This window comes from Phocoena sinus, chromosome 6 (assembly GCF_008692025.1).
Source record: "Phocoena sinus isolate mPhoSin1 chromosome 6, mPhoSin1.pri, whole genome shotgun sequence".
Taxonomy (NCBI): Eukaryota; Metazoa; Chordata; class Mammalia; order Artiodactyla; family Phocoenidae; genus Phocoena; species Phocoena sinus.
Genome location: NC_045768.1, coordinates 2,941,814 through 2,954,878, shown reverse-complemented (window position 1 = coordinate 2,954,878; position 13,065 = coordinate 2,941,814). Strand labels below are relative to the sequence as shown.

Genomic DNA, 13,065 nt, shown 5'->3' with positions numbered 1-13,065 from the left:
TAATCAGTCTACTGTTACCAAAGAGTGATTCTAGAGAAATGGAATCTAAGGAAGAGTTTTAGTTTTGTTCTTGGGCCAATCCATTTTGCATGTGAAAAAGAAACAACTTGGGGTTCAGAGGTCTGAGAGTTATGAGCTGAACGGCATCCCAAATCATTATTAGTGTATTAGTGTCTAGAAATGCAACAGTTTGGGTGTCTTAATTTTGTATCCTGCAACTCTACTGAATTCAGTTGTTAGTTACAATGTAGTTCCAAGGCATCTTTAGGACTCTATATATAGTATCATGATGTCTGCAAGCAGCTACAGTTTTGCTTCTTCCTTTCCAAGTTGGAGGCCTTTCATTTTCTTTTCTTGTCTGATTGCTGTGGCTATGACATCAATGCTAATTTGAATAAAATGGTGAAAGTGGACATCCTAGTCTTATTCCTGATCGTAGAGAAATGCTTTCATCTTTTCATCATTGACTATAATGTTAGTGTGGTCTTACCATATGTGGCTTTTATTATGTTCAGATATATTCCCTCATTAACCACTTTGTCGAAAGCTTTTACCATGAATCCACATTAAATTTTTTCAAAAGCTTTTTCTTCAATGCTTGAAACTTTTTACTCATTGAGTTTCACCACCTAAGACTTCCCCATTGAGTGGATTCCAAATTTGTTTATTTATCCACTTTCCTGGTGATGTGCCTGCAGCTTGTTTTCTTTAAAAAAAAGAACAAACATCTGGGACTTCTCTTGTGGTCCAGTGGTTGAGACTTCACCCTTCCACTGCAGGGGGCTTGGGTTCTATCCCTGGTCAGGGAGCTAAGACCCTACATGACTCACTGCATGGCCAAAATATAATAATAATAAAAGATAAAAATCTTCATTGAGGTATAATTCACATACCATACAAATCACTCATTTAAAATGTTTAGTTCAATGGTTTTTAGTGTAGTAATAGATGTGTGCAACCATCACCACAGTCTGTATAATACTGTTTTCATCACCTCAAAAAGAAGCCCTGTACCCTTTAGCTATCATCCCCAGTACCACAGCCCCCCTGCCCTAAGCAACTGCTAACCTACTTTCTGTCTCTACGGATTTCCCCTTTCTGGACGTTCTCATAAGTGGAATCGTATAATATATGACTTTTGTGGTCAGCTGCTTTCCCTCAGCATGTCTTCCAGGATCATCCAGGTCATAGCATGTATCAGTTTCTTCATTCCTTTTTATGGCCACGTAATATTCCATCGTATGGAAACAGCACATTTTATTCACACATTCATCAATCGATGGGTATTTGGGTTGTTCCTCCAGTCTGTCTGTTACAGATAATTCAGAACACTCGTGTGTCTTCATTTCAGGAAGTGGAATCGCTGGGTCACATGGTAGCTCTGCATTTAATTGTTTGAGGAGCTGCCAGACTGTTTCCCACAGCAGCTGCCCCATTTCACCTCCTCTCAGAAGTACAGGAGAATTGGATATATGTATCTTTAACTCCACAAGATACCACCAAATTGTTCCCAAGGTCCCTGTGGCAACCCAAGTTGAGCCCCGCTGACAGGGCAGAGTATGGTGAGAGGGTGCCACTCTCACCAGGTGAGAGTGGTGCCACTCTCACCAGGAAGTGGCATCACCAGACGTGAACGTCTGATGACCACGTGGGTACGCAGTGGTCACTCACCAAGTTGGAGCTTAGACTTCCCTGATTACCAGGACAGAACCATGGGAAAGCACCAATATTCTGTCGTGCTGACCTACTGGGAATATTATTTCACAGGGCTCAATCTCATAGTAAGATCGAGCTTCCTTTAAGGAATGAATGAATCATTTATTTCTTTATTTACTTCGTCCACATTGATCTCCTCAGCTGTGAGTTTCGTATTTATATATTTTGCTGATTTCCCTGCTTTTTTAAGCAAAGGGGTCTTTTTCCTTTTGATATATGGATATAGGGATATTATTTATGCATTCGGGATATTAATCCATTATTGCACGTAGGATGAAAATATCTTCTACTGCTCTGAGGCCTAGCCTTTTCACTCTGCCCATGGCGTTGTTTCACGATAAGAGGTTTTTCATCTTAAGACAGAAGAACTTATAAACCGTTTTGGGGTCTGTGCATCCTCTTTGCTGTCTCCTTTAAGAAATCTTTCCCCACCTTGAGATGACTCAAGATAGCTTCCTTCTTTCTCTTTTAGTAATGCTGACATGTTCATCACACCAGGTCCTTAAACCATCTGGAATATATAATTTGTAAGTGATGTGATGTCACAACCTGATTTTCTCTCTTTTTCCGCCCTGATAACAATGATCTACACATCGTTTGTTGTCTGGGCTCCCCTGAGGATCACTTGTCCCGCTGCCACTTGGTGAGTTTCCCTGTGGGAGCGGACCTGTTCCCTGGGCTCCCGGCTCTGACCCACTGGGCCCCTTTTCTCTCCCTGCTACACCAATCTCCCTTTTTTTTGCCATCACTTTATAAGGCTTAATAGTTGAAAATGCAGATAACACCACCTCCTTCTTCAAACTTGTTTTGCTTATATTCCTGCCCTGGTCCTTGCTCAGCAATGCTTATGGTAGAATCAGTTTTTCAAGTGTCGTTAAAACAAACACAGGCCTCCTTGAGATTGCACTGGCATTCCAACGGATGAAAACATGAAGTGAGGACGGATGACATCTGTAGGACGCTGAGGATCCCACCCATGAGCCTGGGACCACTGCCTCATTCTTTTTTCCCAGCTGTTTTCCCAGGATTTCATCTGGGGCTGCACCAAAAGTTATGTAAGCAATTCTTCACCGGTGAGTGCTCAGCTAGGGTTGAGGGTTTTCTACTGTAAACACTGCTGCGGTGAGCGTCTCCTTGCGTGGGTCTCAGAATCCGTGTGAGGGGTGGGGTCAGGATGCGTCCCTAGACGTGGGCTCGCTGGGCCGTAGAGCATGAATGCTCACAGTGCGGGAAGGTGTGCCACGTTTCCTCCTGGAAAGATTATACCAGTTTACGTGGCGAGGGGCCAGACCTCACGGGTGAGCAGTGGGCTCAAGGCAGTGGGATTCGCTTTGTTCTGATCCCACTCACAGGCTGGCAAAGGTGGAGGTGTCCTGCCGTGAGTCCATAATCGCAGCAAGACACGGCCCCCCCATACCCACCCCACCAATGTGGTCCCTCTGCTGGTCTCACTGACCAGGCTCGGGGGTCAGTGGCTGGAGGTGTGTCTCCTCCTTCAGCTTTGCCCCCAGACCTGGGGTGAGGTCCCAGCCAGGGTATGTGGAGCTCATTTGAGCTCGTCTATGTGTGTAACCTCTGCAAGGGAAGAAGTGGAGGCCAGCCCTTCACACTACATCCCCAGGGCTATGGCAGCACCCAGGCACAGAGCCCGTCCTCAGGATATACTTGGAAACTAATTAGATTAAGGACTGTCCCAGCTGTGACCGGAGTCTCAGGCTGCACACTTGGCAGAAACATCCCTGTTCCTGTTAACAAGACGCACCCTGATCGGGTCCTATGTGCACCTTCTCCAGGCTCCCAGAGGCACCTGAAGACACCTGGCGCCCCATGAACCAGGGAGCCACGTCTCCTGGGAGCTGGCTTTGCGACCGCGGGGATAACCTGCCCTCCCAAGAAGCTCCCCCTGAGCCTGACCCTCAGCCAGATGCAGAAGTTCTTGGGCACAATCTCCGCCATGTTTCATCAGTCAGTGTGCACACAGGGCCAGCCCCGATTCAGGGGAGGGAAAACGAACTCCACCTCTCAACAGGGAAGTGGCAACAATGTACCGAAGAAAGTGATGGTGGCCACCTGGACCCTGGTCATAATGTCAGCTTCACCCATAATGGAGGTCATCTGCCAGGGTTGATTCTGGGCCCGGCATTGGGCACCTACCCTTCTGGGTACATACTCTTGTTCCCATTTCATGGATTGGTGAACTGAGGTTCCTGGGGGCCTTATATCTAACAAGTAGCAGCACCAGCGTTCAAACTCTCTTCCGTCTTGTTCTCAAGATCTTACTCTTTCTACTACATCAGGAGGCTTTGTGACAAGAGCCACCAGGGGCCTCCTTTAATTGTTTTCTAGGATATCTTTCCAAGGACACTCAAATTGCTTCAGCTCTCCCATTTAGTTTAATGTTTTAAATTATTCTAATTTTGAAGATATATAAGAATATATACATGATTATAAAGCAAACAGCCATGGATCCACCACCAAGGTCAAGACAGACAGCTGCCGACAGCCAGATGGCTCTGCCCTGACCTTCCCGAGCACGGCCCCCCTCAGCCCTCCAGAGGTAACTACCACCCTGACTTTTATGGTAACTGCTTCCTTCTTTTTCCAATTATGCAGCCCTAACAAGACAGTTTAGTTTTGTCTGTGTTTTAACGTTATGTAAATGGAATCATACAGTAAGCGTTCTTTCATGTCTGGGCTTTTTCTCCCCCTCAAAATTATGTTTTTAGGTTTATCCGTGTTGTTTTGTGGAGCTCAGTTTACGCGCGTGTGGATGTGTGTGGGGTTTGTGGGTCCCGGTTTTTGTCGTCACTGGCTCCCCGTGCCGTATGCAATTTCTTTGCATGAATACACCACACTTTACCATTTCTCTCTCGACGGACATTTGCACACACGAGCCCAGGCTCCATCAGGATGCTTTTCCAGGGGTGGGACCGCTAGCTCAAGGGCAGGCACACTCCCAGCTCTGCCAGATCGCACCCACCCATTTCCCCACGTCCACTCCGACTGGCAGAGGTTAGGCATCCCAAAGCGTTACATTGTTGCCAACACGTGATATTGACAGATATTTTCACTTTCCTCCATCTGGCTAGACTTTATGATACCTCGCTGTGATTTTATGTTCCACAGCATTTTAAAGCCCATTTCCACGGCAGGATTAATGAGTAAACAGCGCTCAAGAATGACGCCCTCTCGCATCTAGAAGCAGTGGGGCTCCAGGCCTCCTTCCCCAGCTTGTTCTGGTTTTATTCCTATTATTTTTATTTCAGCGATCGCAGCACCTGTCTTTCTTTGGTGATGAGGTTCCAAAGCCAGGGGACGGTTATGTGTCCCCCCAACAGGCGTCCAGTCACAGCCCTGAGGTTTGGCCCCCTGCCCGGGGCCTTCCACAGTTCCGAGAGCTAAGCAGGGTGAGCTCGCCACGCCATCCACAATTACAGACAGGGACAAGAGGCACGTCCTGTGTCCTGTGCGCCTGGCTAGCAAGCCCCCCACCCTGAGGTCTCTAGTCGACGACCAGGGCCTTTGGCGAGTGGCTACCCTACATTCATTTATCCCTTCGATCCACCTTTATCACGTGCCAACTCCCAGATAAGAATGGCGGACACCACTGTGCACCAAGCTGTTTTGTGTCGGTCTCAGTCTATCCATAGCGATGCTACTGGCTGGGAAGGGGATACTGGCCGGGGAACACTCACGTGGTCCCCTGCTTCTTGTGGCAGCTCCCGCAGACATTTCTCCACCGGAGCCAATGTTGGGTTGCACCCACCCTTGTGGTTCTCCTGACTGCAAGATGCATCTCAGCAACACCCTTCAGGGAACGATGGAAAAACAAGGCTTGTCACTCATGGGTCCTGGACGGTCTACGCCTCACATAGGTCTGACCCCACATAGCGAGGTCACAGGTAGAGAGATAGCATCGACTGGAAGTTCTGCCTTTTTTGAGGGATCCAGGGTGGAGTCACTCTTTATTGGCAAATTTTAAACCCGAGAGAGAGAATTAAGGTTCAGGAAGGGAAAGGCGGGGTCATTTGAAGGTCAGTTACCTAGGTCCCCCAGGATTTCCTAAAAGAACGTCGTGAGAGGGGCGGCCGAGCTCTTTATCTAGTTGTGCAGTGGGAAGGTGTTTATTGAGGAGGGATGTCTTTGAAGTGGGTGCCCGGGCAAGCAAAACCTTCACGTCAGGCACCTGCCCTACAAAGCCACTGTCCTCAGCATTCATGCCGTGTTAGCTCACTCAACCCTTAGGCAACACCGTGAAGGAGGTACAGTAATCTTCCCTTTGGACAGACAAAAACACCAGCACAGAGAGGTTAAGTGAATTACCCTAGGTCACACAGCAAGCAAATGGTGGAACTGAACTGGGGATCAAACCCAGGCACTCTGTCTCCGAGGCCCACACACAGAAGCATCCTGGCTCAGGGCACCTGGAAATGACGCCTGTCCCCCTCCTCCTAAAGGGCTCGTGTGGCCCAATTTCAAGACACGCTACAGAGCCACAGACCACGTGATAGAAAAAAGGATAGACACGGGGATCAATGGAGTAAGATAGAGAGCCCAGAAAGAGAGCCACGAACATCCCCAACCGCTTTTTGCAAACTCACTTTAAATTTTAGAATAGCTCTGAGCTTACAGAAAAGTTGCAAAGATAGTACAGAGTACCCCTGCACAGCCAGCACCAAGCTCCCCCACTGTTAGCATCTTACGTTACCACATTACTACAGTATAGTTGTCAAAAGTAAGAAACAACATTGGAACATTTGTAACTACACGGGTTTGGAAACTATAACAAAACTCCACTTCATTCTGAGCTCATCAATTTTTCCCTGATGTCCTTTTTTTGTTCCAGGATCCCATCCAGGACACCGTACTGCATTTAGTCATGTCTCCTTAACTTCCTCTGAGCTGTGACAGCTCCTCAGACTTTCCTTGCTTTGGGTGAACTTGGCAGTTTTGAGGACTGCGCAGGTGTTTGGGGGAAAATGCTCCCCCACTGAGATGTGTCTCGGGTTTTTCTCATGACGGTGCCGGGTTCGAGGAGTGGAGACCACAGAGGCGAGGGGCCACCCTCCCAGAGGTACAGGACGTCCACCTGACTTATCACTGTTGAACTTGACCTTGAGCCCTGGCTGAGGTCGTGTTTGCCAGCCTTCTGCCCCGTGAAGCTTCTCTTTTCCCTTCCACGCTATCCTCTTTGCAAGGACGTCACTAAGTGTAGCCCACTCTCAGGGCTGGCAGGGGTAGACAGGAGGGTCTACGTGAATTATTTGGAATTCTGTGTGGGAAATTTGTCTCTTCTCCCTGTTCATTATTTATTCAATCATTTATTGATATCAGTATGGAATTGTGGGTATTTATTTTATAATTTGGGTTACACTCCCAATTCTACATTTTGGTTTGGCTGCCCCAACTATTGCAGTTTTGGCCATTGGTAACTCTTTCAGGTTGGCTCCTGTGCCCCGTTTGTTTCTTGAACCCACCCTTACCTTCTGTGCCTACAGGATGCTCCAGGCTCATTGTGTGTATCTCCCACCCCAGCCCTAGAATCAGCTGTTTCTATACAGAGCCCTGCTTCCTTTCATTGGAGGATGGTGTTAGAAACCAAGATCTGGGCACTGCGTGTGCTCATGGCTGCTGGGACACCATTGCTTCTCACTCTTCTCAGCTGACAGAGCTGGGAAGTACATGTGTGTACAGTAATCTATGTATACAAACATATCTGTAATTATTTCTGCATCTGTCCATCTTTATCCACATTAAGCTAATACGAGCCCATTCTTTTTGGTTTTTTTTTTTTGCGGTACGCGGGCCACTCACCGCTGTGGCCTCTCCCGTGGCGGAGCACAGGCTCCGGACGCACGGACTCAGCGGCCACGGCTCACGGGCCCAGCCGCTCCGCGGCACGTGGGATCTTCCCGGACCGGGGCACGAACCCGTGTCCCCTGCATCGGCAGGCGGACTCCCAACCACCGCGCCACCAGGGAAGCCCTGAGTCCATTCCTACGAATCCAACTTTAATCCAGTACCGTATGGTCCTTTCGAACTTTCCCCTTTGCTTGTGTGTAACCTCCCCCTTCAACACTGAGAAACCTAGATTCCACCACTCACCTTATATTCACTTATTTGTTCCCTGCCCGTGTGCCTGCACAGCACAGCACCTTCAGAACTGTTAACCCAGACCCCCACAAGAAAGAATATCCCCAACCAGCACAGCATTTATGCACTGTGCCGTTCATCTTTACTCTTACAGTTTCTAATCAAAATACCCTTTTCCGTAGTCACTTAGGTCAGCTTCTTTTCCCCCATTCCCTTCAGAGATGTTACATTACACGTATCTAATACAATTAGCCTTTTGTCACCATCTGCCTTCCATCTCGGGATCCCCTCACATTTTGGTTGATTTTTTTTAATTTTATATATCAAAGTTCACTCCATGTGCTGACAAGCTGTATGAGTTTTGACAAATGCATAGCGTCATGTATCCACCAGGCAGTGCCGTGCAGCGTGATCCCACCACTTAAAAATTCCTCTGTGCCTCTCCACCGCTTCTCCCGCACCCAGCCCCTGGCAACCACTCATCTCTTTCCTATCTTTATAGTCTGCCTTTTCCAAAACGTCATATCAATGGAATCCTACCATATGTCGCCTTTCTGGTCTGGCTTCTTTCACTTAGCAGAACGCGTTTAAGCCTCATCCATGATGCTGCACAAATTAGCAGCGCTTTTCTTTTTCTTGATCGATTCTGTGCCGTTGTCCGGAAGCACCGCCATTTGTTTGTCCACCTGTTGGAGGACATCACGGTCGCTTCCAGTTTACGGTGATTATGAATCACGCTGCTTAAAAGTTCACACGTAAGCTCTTCTGTGAGTGTGAGTTTTCAACTCACGTAGGTAACAATACCTAGGAGCGTGGTAGGTCTACATTTAACTTTAGAAGAAACTGCTAAACTGGCTTCCAGAGGGGCTGCACCATTTTGCTCCCACCAGCCCCGAACGAGCTTTCCTGTTGCTCCACACACTTTCATGTGCCTGTTTGCCGTGTACCATTTTGGGTGAAGAGTTTGTTCAGATTTTTACTCGTTTTGAATTGGGTTGTTTTCTTATCACTGAGCGTGGAGTGCTCGTAATATGTTCTAAATACATGCCCTTTGCTGATACAAGATTTGCAAACATTTATCCCCATCTCTGGTTTGTCTTTTCTCTCCACATAGTTAAGAGTTTGATTTTTTTCACCAGTGTTTTGTGCTTTTCCATCTATAGATCCTACACATGTTTTATTAAGTTTACGCTTAAGTAATTCATTGCTCTTTGGCGCCGTTCAACTGATTTTTGACAATGATGTGAAGACAATGGGACGGAGAAAGAATAATCTTTTGAACAATCGAGGCTGTAACCATTGGTCATCCATATGCAAAAATAATTAATAACTTCAACACGTACCTCTCAGCAAACAAAACGAAGTGAAGGGGATCTGAAATTCCACATAAACCAGCTCTCCCCTTGGCCTCCACTGCCAGGGACCCAGCGGGCCCAGGGCATTGGGTGAACCCACAGGAGAAGCGGCCAGGGTTTGAGTCCCAGCTCCTCCACTTCCCAGCCATGAGACTGGGGTGAGTGGCTTCAGCACCTCTGTGTCCCAGTTTCTCCAACGGGAAAATAAGGATAATAATACAGCTGCCTGGTATGTTGTCCCGAGGAGTCCATGAGCTAACACACAAAATGCGTTAGAACAACGTCTGCTACACACAGAAGCTGTGTATCCTTTGCTATGTTGTCGAGGTCACAACAACCTCATCGACCTTTGCTGCTCCTGCATCCCACAGCCCCTCCCCTCCCTGCAGAAGGTCCCACCCTAGGATCGCCAAGGGCCCTTCCGTGGTTCCGGGCGGGCTCCATCCCTGGATCTCAGTGATCTGCCTCCACCGTGAGGGCCCCTGTAGTACTTGACCCAAAGCCGCAGCCCAGTGCCTGGGTCCTACTGAGGCCGCGTCAGGGTCCGGGCAGAGGAGGGACACATCCCGTGAACAGGGACTCCCCCTGCAGGCAGCATTACCCCACCTCTTGACCAGGGAGTCAAAGTTCAAAGGCCCCGTGGCTGCCCAGGGTCACAAAGCTCTGAGTGGTGAGTGAGGATTTGCACCCAGGGGGTCTGATGCCATCGCTGGGTCCTTACCCACTGGGCCGGGCTGCCTCCCAACCCGGGCTTTATTCTCTCCAACACGCAGGGGGCAGCTCTTCGCGAGAGGGCCTTGGCTGGGAAGCCGGGCGGAGGGGAGCCTAGGAACCACATTTTACCGGGAGCGTTGCAAAACTTTCTAACCTTTCATCTTTTCCAGCGTGTTCTTCTCATCAGCCACAAGCCTCGAAATCATCACCCTGACCCAGGAGAGTAGCACAGACAGAAACGTGAGGGGACCCGATTGCATATGGCAGGTGGACTCGCCCTGTGACTGCTGGGAGACTCGAAAGATAAGGAGACTCTGCCCTCTGACAGACTCCTCGTTCCCTCACGTGGGCCCCTGTCTGTCCTCCGCGTACATCTGCAGGCCAAGTGGCTGCTCCAGGAAGCCGATTGGCTGGGCCGGGGACTCTGAATCACGGTGCGTGAGGCGCACAGCCCAGCTCCAGCTCACTTCCTGCCGATTAGAACATTTCCCCCCTGGGGGATTCCTGAGCCCCCAGTGTTCTGGCGTCAATCTGTTTCCTTGCAGACTTCACATCTCAGGCAGACACATAATGTATAGGAACAGCCCGGCCATCTGGGCCAGAGGCTCTGCAGGCGCAGGGCTGCCGTGGTCCAAGGGGCCCCACCCCCGGCCATGCTGGCGCTTTCTCTCTGATGCATGGTCCAGCCACCATCAGTGAGAGACGGCTCCCCAACTCCCGCCCCAAGGCAGCCAGGAAAGTTTGGCAGGAATCCACCTCTGCCGAGGGCACGGAGCCCAGCGGTGAAGCGTGGGGGCTGTAGCCTCAGGCAAAGCTGGGCGCAAAGCTGCTCTGTCCCAACTCCCATGCAGCCCCGGAGGAAGGGGCTGACCCCGCGGGTCTCTGTTTCCCCATCTGTAAAGGGCGCTCAAAACTGCCCCAACATGCTGGGAGGACGCAGTGACCACTGCCGCTCGCCACGTTTGCTGGTTCCCTGCCCACACCCTGGACCCTGCCCCTGGCACCCACAGTGCGATGTCTTCAGGTGGACGGACAGGCACCCCCAGAGAGCGTGGACTCTCCTGACGCAGGCTGGCACACAGCAGGTGCTCAAGAAACGCTCCCATTGACCCCGTTCTGCTCACACAGACCTCAGGTTTTGCCTCGTGAGACCGGAAGCTCTTTGAGGAAGGAGCATGTCCCGGAAACACCCAACAAGACGGCAGCTGGGCTGGGGGAGACCTCCGCTCTCTACTTCTTTAGAATCAGAGCCTCCGGATTAGGCTGCGTCCGGGGACCCCGGGGAAGGCCCCGCCTGCTCTGGGCCTCACTTTGCTGTCTGAAAACAAAGGGGTCTGTTTCATCTGCCGTCCAAGCTGGCCCTCAGTGCCTTGCTTCCAAAACGTGGTAAGTAATGTATCAAAGGCTTCAAAGTGTCCTCCCCACCCTGACAAGTTCTGTGGTCGAGAGAGAAAATTCCCACGATCTTCAGCTTCTTTAATAGGTTCCAAGGCGTTTCCACACCAGGGTCCCACACTCCCCCAGCTGTCCCTTCATCTGTGCCGCTTTAACAGCTGTTGGCCTAGAAAGCAGCATCCACCTGATGATGACCACCAAGGGACATGACAGATTCATCATAGGGAAACAATGGCCCAGAGAGGGCAAGCGACCGGCCCCGGGCCACACAGCACAGCCACGGTTGGTGGGATGGACACCAGGCCCGAGTCCTCCTCTCTACCCGACACACCTCAGGCGCCCTCCCCAAGCCCCAGTTTTCTTGTACCCAGAGCATCCGAGAGCCCTGCAGCCACTGGACATTCCCCCCACGAGGGCTCATCACCTGGGGACCACTTACCCTCTGGGCTTCCCTGGATAATTGGAGCCCCACCCTGATCCCCACCCCCAGCCCTGGCCAGCTCGTGTGGCCTCATGGGAGCTGCTGGCCCAGCATGAGAATGAGCTCAGCCTTCGTGTCTGCTCTCCAGATGCCCCAGTCCCAGACCTCCTCTGATCCCTGCCCCAAGCACACATTCCACGGTTTGTCCTCAAAAGACAAAGGTCACACATCATGTGTGCTTGCTCTCAGCCCAGCTCCTCCCTGGGACCGTGGTGGACCCCTGGCCAGGACGGCCACTGGATGTCACCTTGTGTGCTGCTGAGGTTTCTCCCCGGGGCTGACAGGACAGCAGGGCGAGGTCAGCCTCCGACCGGGCAGGAATGAGGCGGGATGGATCGGTGATGTCTGTCCTGCTGGGAACGGACGGGGGGCTCACCTGTAACTTACCAGGTGACCACCTGAGCCCGCCTCCAGAGTTTACTGCTGGTTACTAATTTGTGCTCAGCCCAGGGCTCGGCCTGGGTGGCACTCCTCACTTGCAGACTCGCAGACGGCTCCCCAGGGTGGACCCCTGTGGCCTACATGGACAGGACACTGTAACAGCTGAAGTGTCGTCACCCAGTCCTCCCAGAGGCACAGCAGGAGTCAGCCCGTGTCTCAGATGAGAACCGAATCCCAGGGGCCAGGTAACAGTCAAGGCAGGCTCAAACCCCATTCGCTCTCAGACCAAGGAGGAGGGAACCCGGCTAAGCCCCCAGCCTCCGCCAGCCTCCGCTCCACCTGCCTCCTCTGGGCTGGGGCTGGGCCACCCGCTCTAGTCCTCACACTTCAGCTCTCACCCTTGAACCCTAAACGGCCAACTCCCACCCTTGCCCATCTCTCTATATGTGCTCATCAGAGCCCCCTACTCCCCTGCATCCCCGCATCAGCTCACCTGGGTCGCCTGGAGCGCCCGCCCCACCTCCCCGCACCTAGCTCTCTCCCCCAGGCCTGCAGGACCCAGCTCGCTCTACGGCTCCCTCAAGACCCAGCACTGTCCGAGTCCCCCGAGTGGGTGGGTGTCCCTCTGTGGCCAGAGCACTCCGTATATTCATGGGAAAATTAAACGCCCCCTCCCCGACCTTCCTCCGTCTCCTCTGCCTGGAATGGCTCTCAGCAAGAAAATGTAAGGAGATAGGTAGAGACGTTCTCAGCCTGGGATCTCATCAGAGGTGTCGGAAACAGCAAAACATCACCGTCATCTCCAGGGGCATCTGTACGTTTTTCTGTGAAGACGGAGGGACCTAGAACCTTCCAGAGTCGCCTGGGAAGTTCCCTGAAGGCTATGGCAGTGCACCTGGGGGAGCTGGGATTCTAGGGACTACCGGGGAA

General features: G+C 51.2%; 1 long non-coding RNA gene across 1 annotated transcript; it reads left to right on the top strand.

Annotated features, from left to right (window-relative positions):
* The first annotated feature begins 341 nt into the window (after positions 1-341).
* LOC116755432 lies at positions 342-4,348 on the top strand. Its single transcript, XR_004350378.1, has 3 exons — positions 342-2,359; positions 2,606-2,789; positions 3,510-4,348. It is a non-coding gene; the product is annotated as an uncharacterized LOC116755432 (long non-coding RNA).
* Positions 4,349-13,065: the final 8,717 nt, after the last annotated feature.